This window comes from Hoplias malabaricus, chromosome 15, assembly GCF_029633855.1.
Source record: "Hoplias malabaricus isolate fHopMal1 chromosome 15, fHopMal1.hap1, whole genome shotgun sequence".
NCBI lineage: Eukaryota > Metazoa > Chordata > Actinopteri > Characiformes > Erythrinidae > Hoplias > Hoplias malabaricus.
This window is the reverse complement of record NC_089814.1, coordinates 4089130-4102188: the sequence shown is the minus strand read 5'-3', so window position 1 is coordinate 4102188 and position 13059 is coordinate 4089130. Positions and strand designations below refer to the sequence as shown.

The following is a 13059-nucleotide window of genomic DNA, read 5'->3' as shown; positions in this document are numbered from 1 at the left end:
TGTTTATAGTGTGACTGTAATAACTTTGAGGTGATTATAGTCGAGTATGAATCTGCAGTGTGTGTGTAGTGTTTACAGTGTGACAGTAATAATTGTGGGGTGATTATAATCCAGTATAAATCTGCAGTGTGTGTGTGTAGTGTTTACAGTGTGACTGTAATAACTGTGGGGTGATTATAATCCAGTATGAATCTGCAGTGTGTGTGTGTAGTGTTTACATTGTGACAGTAATAACTGTGGGGTGATTATAATACTGTATGAATCTGCAGTGTGTGTGTGTAGTGTTTACAGTGTGACTGTAATAACTGTGGGGTGATTATAATCCAGTATGAATCTGCAGTGTGTGTGTGTAGTGTTTACATTGTGACAGTAATAACTGTGGGGTGATTATAATCCTGTATGAATCTGCAGTATGTGTGTGTAGTGTTTATAGTGTGACTGTAATAACTGTGAGATGATTATAATCCAGTATGTATCTGCTGTGTGTGTGTGTGTGTAGTGTTTATAGTGTGACTGTAATAACTTTGAGGTGATTATAGTCGAGTATGAATCTGCAGTGTGTGTGTAGTGTTTACAGTGTGACAGTAATAATTGTGGGGTGATTATAATCCAGTATAAATCTGCAGTGTGTGTGTGTAGTGTTTACAGTGTGACTGTAATAACTGTGGGGTGATTATAATCCAGTATGAATCTGCAGTGTGTGTGTGTAGTGTTTACATTGTGACAGTAATAACTGTGGGGTGATTATAATACTGTATGAATCTGCAGTGTGTGTGTGTAGTGTTTACAGTGTGACTGTAATAACTGTGGGGTGATTATAATCCAGTATGAATCTGCAGTGTGTGTGTAGTGTTTACATTGTGACAGTAATAACTGTGGGGTGATTATAATCCTGTATGAATCTGCAGTGTGTGTGTGTAGTGTTTATAGTGTGACTGTAATAACTGTGAGATGATTATAATCCAGTATGAATCTGCTGTGTGTGTGTAGTGCTTACAGTGTGACAGTAATAACTGTGGGGCGATTATAATCCAGTATGAATCTGCAGTGTGTGTGTGTAGTGTTTACAGTGTGACAGTAATAATTGTGGGGTGATTATAATCCAGTATAAACCTGCAGTGTGTGTAGTGTTTACAGTGTGACTGTAATAACTGTGGGGTGATTATAATCCAGTATGAATCTGCAGTGTGTGTAGTGTTTACAGTGTGACAGTAATAATTGTGGGGTGATTATAATCCAGTATAAACCTGCAGTGTGTGTAGTGTTTACAGTGTGACTGTAATAACTGTGGGGTGATTATAATCCAGTATGAATCTGCAGTGTGTGTGTGTGTAGTGTTTATAGTGTGACTGTAATAACTGTGAGGTGATTATAATCCAGTATGAATCTGCTGTGGGTGTGTAGTGCTTACAGTGTGACAGTAATAACTGTGGGGCGATTATAATCCAGTATGAATCTGCTGTGGGTGTGTAGTGTTTACAGTGTGACAGTAATAACTGTGGGGCGATTATAATCCAGTATGTATCTGCAGTGTGTGTGTGTGTAGTGTTTATAGTGTGACTGTAATAACTTTGAGGTGATTATACTCGAGTATGAATCTGCAGTGTGTGTGTAGTGTTTACAGTGTGACAGTAATAATTGTGGGGTGATTATAATCCAGTATGAATCTGCAGTGTGTGTGTGTAGTGTTTACAGTGTGACAGTAATAATTGTGGGGTGATTATAATCCAGTATGTATCTGCAGTGTGTGTGTGTAGTGTTTACAGTGTGAAAATAATAACTGTGGGGTGATTATAGTGCAGTATGAATCTGCAGTGTGTGTGTGTAGTGTTTACATTGTGACATCAATAACTGTGGGGTGATTATAATCCAGTATGAATCTGCAGTGTGTGTGTGTAGTGTTTACAGTGTGACTGTAATAACTGTGGGGCGATTATAATCCAGTATGTATCTGCAGTGTGTGTGTGTGTAGTGTTTATAGTGTGACTGTAATAACTTTGAGGTGATTATAGTCGAGTATGAATCTGCAGTGTGTGTGTAGTGTTTACAGTGTGACAGTAATAATTGTGGGGTGATTATAATCCAGTATGAATCTGCAGTGTGTGTGTGTAGTGTTTACAGTGTGACAGTAATAATTGTGGGGTGATTATAATCCAGTATAAATCTGCAGTGTGTGTGTGTAGTGTTTACAGTGTGACAGTAATAACTGTGGGGCGATTATAATCCAGTATGTATCTGCAGTGTGTGTGTGTGTAGTGTTTATAGTGTGACTGTAATAACTTTGAGGTGATTATACTCGAGTATGAATCTGCAGTGTGTGTGTAGTGTTTACAGTGTGACAGTAATAATTGTGGGGTGATTATAATCCAGTATGAATCTGCAGTGTGTGTGTGTAGTGTTTACAGTGTGACAGTAATAACTGTGGGGCGATTATAATCCAGTATGTATCTGCAGTGTGTGTGTGTGTAGTGTTTATAGTGTGACTGTAATAACTTTGAGGTGATTATACTCGAGTATGAATCTGCAGTGTGTGTGTAGTGTTTACAGTGTGACAGTAATAATTGTGGGGTGATTATAATCCAGTATGAATCTGCAGTGTGTGTGTGTAGTGTTTACAGTGTGACAGTAATAATTGTGGGGTGATTATAATCCAGTATGTATCTGCAGTGTGTGTGTGTAGTGTTTACAGTGTGAAAATAATAACTGTGGGGTGATTATAGTGCAGTATGAATCTGCAGTGTGTGTGTGTAGTGTTTACATTGTGACATCAATAACTGTGGGGTGATTATAATCCAGTATGAATCTGCAGTGTGTGTGTGTAGTGTTTACAGTGTGACTGTAATAACTGTGGGGCGATTATAATCCAGTATGTATCTGCAGTGTGTGTGTGTGTAGTGTTTATAGTGTGACTGTAATAACTTTGAGGTGATTATAGTCGAGTATGAATCTGCAGTGTGTGTGTAGTGTTTACAGTGTGACAGTAATAATTGTGGGGTGATTATAATCCAGTATGAATCTGCAGTGTGTGTGTGTAGTGTTTACAGTGTGACAGTAATAATTGTGGGGTGATTATAATCCAGTATAAATCTGCAGTGTGTGTGTGTAGTGTTTACAGTGTGACAGTAATAACTGTGGGGCGATTATAATCCAGTATGTATCTGCAGTGTGTGTGTAGTGTTTATAGTGTGACTGTAATAACTTTGAGGTGATTATACTCGAGTATGAATCTGCAGTGTGTGTGTAGTGTTTACAGTGTGACAGTAATAATTGTGGGGTGATTATAATCCAGTATGAATCTGCAGTGTGTGTGTGTAGTGTTTACAGTGTGACAGTAATAACTGTGGGGCGATTATAATCCAGTATGTATCTGCAGTGTGTGTGTGTGTAGTGTTTATAGTGTGACTGTAATAACTTTGAGGTGATTATACTCGAGTATGAATCTGCAGTGTGTGTGTAGTGTTTACAGTGTGACAGTAATAATTGTGGGGTGATTATAATCCAGTATGAATCTGCAGTGTGTGTGTGTAGTGTTTACAGTGTGACAGTAATAATTGTGGGGTGATTATAATCCAGTATGTATCTGCAGTGTGTGTGTGTAGTGTTTACAGTGTGAAAATAATAACTGTGGGGTGATTATAGTGCAGTATGAATCTGCAGTGTGTGTGTGTAGTGTTTACATTGTGACATCAATAACTGTGGGGTGATTATAATCCAGTATGAATCTGCAGTGTGTGTGTGTAGTGTTTACAGTGTGACTGTAATAACTGTGGGGCGATTATAATCCAGTATGTATCTGCAGTGTGTGTGTGTGTAGTGTTTATAGTGTGACTGTAATAACTTTGAGGTGATTATAGTCGAGTATGAATCTGCAGTGTGTGTGTAGTGTTTACAGTGTGACAGTAATAATTGTGGGGTGATTATAATCCAGTATGAATCTGCAGTGTGTGTGTGTAGTGTTTACAGTGTGACAGTAATAATTGTGGGGTGATTATAATCCAGTATAAATCTGCAGTGTGTGTGTGTAGTGTTTACAGTGTGACAGTAATAACTGTGGGGCGATTATAATCCAGTATGTATCTGCAGTGTGTGTGTGTGTAGTGTTTATAGTGTGACTGTAATAACTTTGAGGTGATTATACTCGAGTATGAATCTGCAGTGTGTGTGTAGTGTTTACAGTGTGACAGTAATAATTGTGGGGTGATTATAATCCAGTATGAATCTGCAGTGTGTGTGTGTAGTGTTTACAGTGTGACAGTAATAACTGTGGGGCGATTATAATCCAGTATGTATCTGCAGTGTGTGTGTGTGTAGTGTTTATAGTGTGACTGTAATAACTTTGAGGTGATTATACTCGAGTATGAATCTGCAGTGTGTGTGTAGTGTTTACAGTGTGACAGTAATAATTGTGGGGTGATTATAATCCAGTATGTATCTGCAGTGTGTGTGTGTAGTGTTTACAGTGTGAAAATAATAACTGTGGGGTGATTATAGTGCAGTATGAACCTGCAGTGTGTGGAGTGTGTATGGTCTGACAGTAATAACTGATGTAATGATCCAAGTCCAGTATAAACCCACAAGTCAGAGAGTAAGTGAATGTATACTGTTTTTTCATGTCAAAGAGTGATATTTATCCTCTATCACACAGGCCTTGCCAGCGTTGCCAAATCCAGCAAACAGAGACATGCAAAGAATTGAACATGAAGTTGACAGTGCTAGAGAATGATCCAGGTCACTACAGCACTGCTCAACTACCCCAGTCTCATCCCCACTGGAACATAACAGAAATCCATAACGCAGCCTCCTGCTCAGGGGATTGTTTAGGATTGTTCGGGATTGTGTGGGATTTTCTGCCACATAAAGACTCCCTCCCACGTTGGACCATATTTCTCCACCATTCCAACCATTCTGCAGCAAGAACACCTCACACAAAGAGGCTGAAAATAAACTGTTAACTGAAGTATATCTTTAATCCAATAAGCACCAGAGCATTTTGTGTCATAGCCATTGATACACAAACTCAATAATACATTTGATATCCACATGTAATTCATTCATTCATTTCTGCAGTTTAATAGCAATTACTAAGGAGCGATTTTAATCCAGTATGAATCTTCAGTGATAGTAATTTCTAGAGTTAGATGGTATTAAATGTAGAAGCAAATTAATGCAATATATGCAGAGTCTGCAGGGCCAGTAGACTCTAAAGTCTTTTAGCTACTGGGGTTTAATCCAGTATGAATCTGCAGTGTTGGTAGTTTACTCAGTCTATTAACAGTATGTGTAAAGTGCTTTTTAAAAACGTGCAAAACGTGTGCAGTCTCTACCGTCTGATTTTAACTCAGTATGAGTCTGCAGTGCTGGTAGAGTCTTCAGTACAATAACACTGTAGAGTGAGTTTAATCCAGTATGAATCTGAAATTACTAGTTCTTCCTACAGTCTAAAAACAGTACTTCTAGAGTGATTTTAACCCCATATGAGTCTGCAGTGCTGGTAGTTTCTACAGTCAAAAACAGCACATGGAGAGGGATTTTAATCCAGTATGAATCTGCAGTGCTGGTAGTTTCTACAGTCTAACAACAGTGTAAGTGCAGAGTGGTCTGAACCCAGTATGAATCTGCAAAATGTGAGGAGCCTTTTAATCAGATTTAAACCCATTATGAATCTGCAGTGTGTGTATAAACCCTACAGTTTGATTTAACTGCACTAACTGTGGACTGGTGTAAGCCCAGTATGAATCAGCCTATTTTCCTATGCAACTGCTGCAGTATTTAAGGTGGAAAGGATAAAAACCCGAGTAAAAAGAAGGCTTAATGAATTTAAAACAATTCTATATTTTGACAGAGTGCAGTATGTAAACTCAGAGGTGATAAACCACAGAGTAAAGTGATTTCAAATACTCTTATCCCAACACACACAAACACAGCCGCCGGTTTATGGAGAGAGGCGCAATGCTGCTGCTTCCATTACGCTACTGTAGAAAGGGAGGCATTTCAACACAAAAACAACGCAGATACGACCGTAAAACAGGCCCAGACTCACTTCGCTCCAGCTGTAAGGAGTTGTGGAAGGACAGCGACTCGGAGGTGGAGGTGTGCTCGCAGTATTCTCCGTGTTTTTCTCGGTTAACTCCGTGTCTTTCTGCACCAACTCCCCTCTTTCTCTCCGCTCTGTTTGTGCTGCTCTCTGTCCCGAGTTCCCTCCAGCCTCCGCCCACTCTGCGGGCGCGCCCGCTGATTTAACGCGTCTCCTGATTGGACAAAACTCGTCCTGACGCCTAAACAAGCTTTAATCTGATTGTTAACCGACAAGCTCCTCGTAGGCCGTGTTCCAAATTGATCTATAAGCCCTATCTAGTGCACTATATAACGCGTAAACCAGCTCCTGCACATAATCAGCGAATAATTAGTTACATTCACTGAGTTATATGTACTCCAGTGAAGTGATTATAGTCTGTAACTTATTTATAGGCATTATCAGCTATATTACTAATACTAATAATAAGTCTTAAAGTGTGAACAGCACGATATTAGATCGTGAAACTGTTTTTGTTAAGGTGAGTCCGAAGGTATTTCAGGTGGTTGCTAAGGTTTTCAAGGTGTGTACTGTGTCAGTGGCTATGCAGCACCAGCCACAGATCTAAGGAGATTTTGGACCTACCAGAGACTTGGGGTTCACTCCCAGCATGCCTTGCAGCACCTCGCTGCACTGTTTGGGTTTTCTGTGCATGTTTGGTTGTATGTTTGAGTTTATGTTGGATTATGTGTGGATTAAAAGGCTCACTGCGCTCTTATTGAACACCCATGCCAATCCCTTGTTCACTGTGCCCTATAATAAGTACTGAGTAAATACTAAATACTGTTTTAAAGTAACACAATGTTATATTTTACCTTAGAATTACAGCTTTAAAATTATTTTGATGCTCCCCTGAGTTGTAATAGGTAGCATAGAGCCCTTCTCTTTGCTAATCCAGGATCAGTTCTGCAGAAACTGTACTATGTAACTTTTGGAGGAGGGTAGAAATAGATCTCCTTCACTTCAGAGAACACAGTTCCACTGCTCCACACCTCAATAAAGAGGGGCCTATAGCTCACACTTGGCATTGGGCCTGGTGATCCTGGATGGAGGCCCTTTTCATTATACACAGTTTAATAATAATAATAAAAATAGTTTAATACACACTGTGGAGTTGTGCGACAGGGTTCACAGTGTCGCACCTTAAAGCATCTGAATTCAGACGTTTCATGAGGTGTCTACAAACATTTGGAAAATGTAACTAGGATCCTCTCCAATAGGTGGCAGCACGCTCCCACTTAGTCCATCTCAGGAGGTTATTAAAGGGACCTTATCACGTTAAACAAAATGTTCTCAATCAATCAATCATCCATCACCGCTTATCCAATTTAGGGTCGCAGTGGGTCCAGAGTCTACCTGGAATCATTGGGCGCAAGGCGGGAATACACCCTGGAGGGGACGCCAGTCCTTCACAGGGCAACACACACACACATTCACTCACACACTCACACCTACGGACACTTTTTGAGTCGCCAATCCACCTACCAACGTGTGTTTTTGGACTGTGGGAGGAAACCGGAGCATCCGGAGGAAACCCACGCAGATACAGGGAGAACACACCACACTCCTCACAGACAGTCACCCGGAGGAAACCCACGCAGACACAGGGAGAACACACCACACTCCTCACAGACAGTCACCCGGAGGAAACCCACGCAGACACAGGGAGAACACACCACACTCCTCACAGACAGTCACCCGGAGCGAGAATCGAACCCACCACCTCCAGGTCCCTGGAGCTGTGTGACTGCGACACCTACCTATACATATGAATTCTGATAATTTTTTCATATGTGAGAGGACTATTAGCCGAGATAAAACGGAAAAACCCCCACAATCGCAGGAGGGTACTGAGGGTAAATCAGGCCAGGAAACAGAGCCCCTGGGGGTAAAATTTGTTTTCCTGGAAAACACCACTTTCTACAGGAAGCTCCACAGGAGTCACAAGACAGACAGAGAGACACCTTATTTGCATCTTAAAGGGGCAGGAGGCCATATTTACAGCACATATTAAAGAGTATTAAATTACTATCGAAGTGTTTATATCAAACACATGCAACTCAGCTGAGGTGAAGAAAGAAATTGATGTGTAATCCATGAACCAACCACTTCATGCTCCATAGAGCACATCCACCACAAGAGGGCGGCAATGTATACATAAGCACAACATCTCTGGCCCTGTTCACAGCTGGCATTAAAGGAACAGTGGGTAAGGTTTGGTATTTCTGTTCCTGTGCTCCCCCTGCTGTTCCAGAGTGTAATCCTATGTAACAGCAGGCAAAAGTAGTCAGGGTTGTCATCCACTGAAAGTGTGGTCATCAATCCAGTCTCTGTTAAAGTAGATGTCTCAGCTGAATGCTCCCATTGCCCTTTGGACTGAATGAGAACGAGGTGCTACTGGGGAAAAGTACCTGTGGCCACTGGCTGTTTGGAGAGAAACCTTGTAAACAATGACTTTTAAAAAACGTGGGATGGAACACACTGGGGGCATCCATTAGACGCATGAACTTCAGACAGAGAGTACGTTTTTTTAAGAGAACGTGTCTTCATCAGTCGCAAACTAGATGCATCTTTACAACAGGGTCCCACTGTTATTGTAACGTCAGATTAAAGTGCAGAGTGTTTACGGTCCGAAGAATCAGTAGAGCTCAGTGTGAAGTGGTCAGCACCAGTTTCTGCTTCAAACCTGCAGTGCTCCAAACACAGAAACATGGATCCAGGCAGCTAGGGTTTCATACAGTGCCAAGTTGTAAGGCATCTAAGATCAGGCTGCGAAATACAGGGGGTCTCAGGGGGTCCAGGACCCCATTATTAACCCTTTGGACTCCCCCAAAGCCACAAAATAAATATTTAGAGGGTCTTTAAAAAGAAAATTAAATATATATATATATTTTATAGTGTTATGGTATGTGTTAACCCTACTTAGTCTGAGACTAAATCAAATGCTTAGATGAGTGTGCGCACTGCCTCCATGTGGTCACTTATGTGTGTAAATGTGTGTTTCACTGCTCGGATTGGGTTAAATGCTGAGAACAAATTCCTCTGTGTGCAGCACAGTGGCCAATAAAGTGATTCTAATTCTAATGTTATATATATATTACTCTGTTTTGCCATCAAGATTGACTTGTTCTTCTTTTATTTATCTTAACTAACCAGGGCAGCAGCTCTGCTCTCTCACAGTCAGTTATCTTGTTTCTGTTTGCTCTGCTGGAGATTGGGTTTGTATTTATTCTGATAATAAGGGTATTTTTGGAGCAAATAATCTCTTACTGCTCTGATAAATAGCTTTTTAAATCTCATTTCCTCAGCTGCCTGAAATGGTTGTACTGTGCACTGTAAACATTAATGTAAGTAATTAACTGGGCTGAGTGATCCTAACTTAAAATATATTGAACGTTTCACTCAATTAAACAATTCAGTTTGATTTATCAGGGTCCTGTTTGTGGTTTTGAGTAATAAATAGCTGGGAGATTGAACTGAATGTGAATGTTATGAGATGGTGTGGCACGGCTGTGAGGAGTGTGGTGTGTTCTCCCTGTGTCAAATCAAATCAAATTTATTTGTACAGCGCTTTTTAGAACTGATGATTTCACAAAGCAGCTTCACAGAGTTCCAGAAAAGACAAAGTTTTGACATGAAATTTTAAAATGTAAAGAGTGTAAAGATGTAAAAATCCCCCAGGAGAGTGAGGCCAGGGGCGACAGTGGCACAGAGAAACTCCCTCAGAGCTGAGGAAGAAACCTTGGGAGGAACCAAGGCTCACAAGTGTGACCTATCTTCCTCCGGTCAATCTACTGGTGATAATAGATAGTAGTCCGTGAGAACTTCAGTGTAGGGGCAGCCTCGGTGGTTTGGTGTTTGCTGGAGCGTGGGCAGCTGGTCTGAAGTGTGTAGGAGGGTCTCGACAGTCATCCATCAGTGTCGAGACAGACAGGTGGGCGGTCGTTTACTCAGAAAATTGTGGAGGGATGGAGTTAGTTTTGAACTGTTTGGCTGAATGTAAAGCAGAGAAACATTTCCAGAGTGTGGCTAATGACTCCGGCAGATCTGACTATGACAGTTTTAACTAAAAGGAGAGAACCAGGAGGACACACAGACACGGGAGCATCCTGAAACACTGGCATCCCTCCGCTCCACCGTCAACAAACCTGAGTGATCGCGAGAAGCGGCGGGACGACACCAGCGTCTCAGTATACTATAATTCCCTGTGTCCATGGACCCCCCGGATCTGCCGCCTTTATCTATGGGGGAGCATTAGCTACCAAATGATAAACTAAACAAATGAGTTTTTAGCCTAGATTTGAAGATTGAGACTGTGTCTGAGTCCCGAACATTTTCTGGAAGATCATTCCAGAGTTGGGGGGCTTTATGATAAAAAGCTCTTCCCCCAGCTGAGGCCTTCTGAATTCTGGGAACATTTAAAAATCCAGTATTCTGTGATCTGAGTGAACGTGGAAGCTCATAATAGGAAATTGTATCTTGAAGGTATTCAGGAGCGAGTCCATGTAGAGCTTTATATGTTAATAACAAAATTTTGTAGTCAATGCGGAATTTAACAGGCAGCCAATGAAGTGATGATAGAACAGGGCTGATATGTTCAAATTCTCTAGTTTTAATGAGGACCCTAGCTGCAGCATTTTGAACTAGTTGAAGTTTACTTAAATTTCTGCTGGTGCATCCTGACAGTAGTGAGTTACTGACACTAATCCTGACAGTAGTGAGTTACTGACACTAATCCTGACAGTAGTGAGTTACTGACACTAATCCTGACAGTAGTGAGTTACTGAAACTAATCCTGACAGTAGTGAGTTACTGACACTAATCCTGACAGTACTGAGTTACTGACACTAATCCTGACAGTAGTGAGTCACTGAAACTAATCCTGACAGTAGTGAGTTACTGACACTAATCCTGACAGTAGTACGTTACTGACACTAATCCTGACAGTAGTGAGTCACTGACACTAATCCTGACAGTACTGAGTTACTGACACTAATCCTGACAGTAATGAGTCACTGAAACTAATCCTGACAGTAGTGAGTTACTGACACTAATCCTGACAGTAGTACGTTACTGACACTAATCCTGACAGTAGTGAGTCACTGACACTAATTCTGACAGTAGTACGTTACTGACACTAATCCTGACAGTAGTGAGTCACTGACACTAATCCTGACAGTAGTGCATTACTGACACTAATCCTGACAGTAAAGCGTTACTGACACTAATCCTGACAGTAAAGCGTTACTGACACTAATCCTGACAGTAGTGAGATACTGACACTAATCCTGACAGTAGTACATTACTGACACTAATCCTGACAGTAGTGAGTTACTGACACTAATCCTGACAGTAGTGAGTTACTGACACTAATCCTGACAGTAGTGAGTTACTGACACTAATCCTGACAGCAGTGAGATAGACAGTAATCCTGACAGTAGTGAGTTACTGAAACTAATCCTGACAGTAGTGAGTTACTGACACTAATCCTGACAGTACTGAGTTACTGACACTAATCCTGACAGTAGTGAGTCACTGAAACTAATCCTGACAGTAGTGAATTACTGACACTAATCCTGACAGTAGTACGTTACTGACACTAATCCTGACAGTAGTGAGTCACTGACACTAATCCTGACAGTACTGAGTTACTGACACTAATCCTGACAGTAGTGAGTCACTGAAACTAATCCTGACAGTAGTGAGTTACTGACACTAATCCTGACAGTAGTACGTTACTGACACTAATCCTGACAGTAGTGAGTCACTGACACTAATTCTGACAGTAGTACGTTACTGACACTAATCCTGACAGTAAAGCGTTACTGACACTAATCCTGACAGTAGTGAGTCACTGACACTAATCCTGACAGTAGTGCATTACTGACACTAATCCTGACAGTAAAGCGTTACTGACACTAATCCTGACAGTAAAGCGTTACTGACACTAATCCTGACAGTAGTACATTACTGACACTAATCCTGACAGTAGTGAGTTACTGACACTAATCCTGACAGCAGTGAGATACTGACAGTAATCCTGACAGTAGTGAGTTACTGAAACTAATCCTGACAGTAGTGAGTTACTGACACTAATCCTGACAGTAAAGCGTTACTGACACTAATCCTGACAGTAGTGAGTCACTGACACTAATCCTGACAGTAGTGCATTACTGACACTAATCCTGACAGTAAAGCGTTACTGACACTAATCCTGACAGTAAAGCGTTACTGACACTAATCCTGACAGTAGTGAGATACTGACACTAATCCTGACAGTAGTGAGTTACTGACACTAATCCTGACAGTAATTGTTACTGACACTAATCCTGACAGTAGTAAGTCACTGACACTAATCCTGACAGTAGTACATTACTGACACTAATCCTGACAGTAGTGCATTACTGACACTAATCCTGACAGTAGTGCATTACTGACACTAATCCTGACAGTACTGAGTCACTGACACTAATCCTGACAGTAGTGTGTTACAGTAGTCAAACATTGAAGTAATAAAGGCATGTACTGATGTTTCTGCTCCTGCAGGAATAAGGTATTTCTAATCTTGGCGATGTTGTCAAGATGTAAATCCGGGTCAATTATGACGGCGAGACTTTTTGCTGCTGAACCAGGTTTAACTGGAAAGTCAGCGAGATTTAAAATGAAATCTGATAATTTATTTCTTGCCACCTTTGGACCCAAAAGCAGGACCTCTGTTTTGTTGCTGTTTAGAAGGAGGAAGTTATGCAACATCCAGCCTTTCACATCTTTTACACAGTCCTCTATTTTCTTTAATCTGTGTTTGTCATCGGGCTTGGCTGAAATATGCAATTGGGTGTCGTCTGCGTAACAGTGAAAGTTAATGTCATGGTTTCTTATAACTGTGTCTAGCGGTAACATGTATAATGTAAATAATAATGGTCCTAAAATAGAGCCTTGTGGAATTCCAAATCTTACTTTAGAATAATTTGAATTTAGATTGTTTA

The 13059-nt window shown here is 40.8% G+C and overlaps 1 protein-coding gene across 3 annotated transcripts in view; it reads right to left on the bottom strand.

Moving 5' to 3' along the window:
• add1 (adducin 1 (alpha)) overlaps positions 1 to 6198 on the bottom strand; it is a 61452-nt gene extending 55254 nt beyond the window's left edge. For all 3 annotated transcript variants that reach the window (XM_066645214.1, XM_066645213.1, XM_066645215.1), the window contains exon 1: positions 6041 to 6198. The gene's annotated coding sequence lies outside the window, so the exon portion shown is untranslated. The remainder of the gene's footprint in view (positions 1 to 6040) is intronic.
• Between the last annotated feature and the right edge of the window lie 6861 nt (positions 6199 to 13059).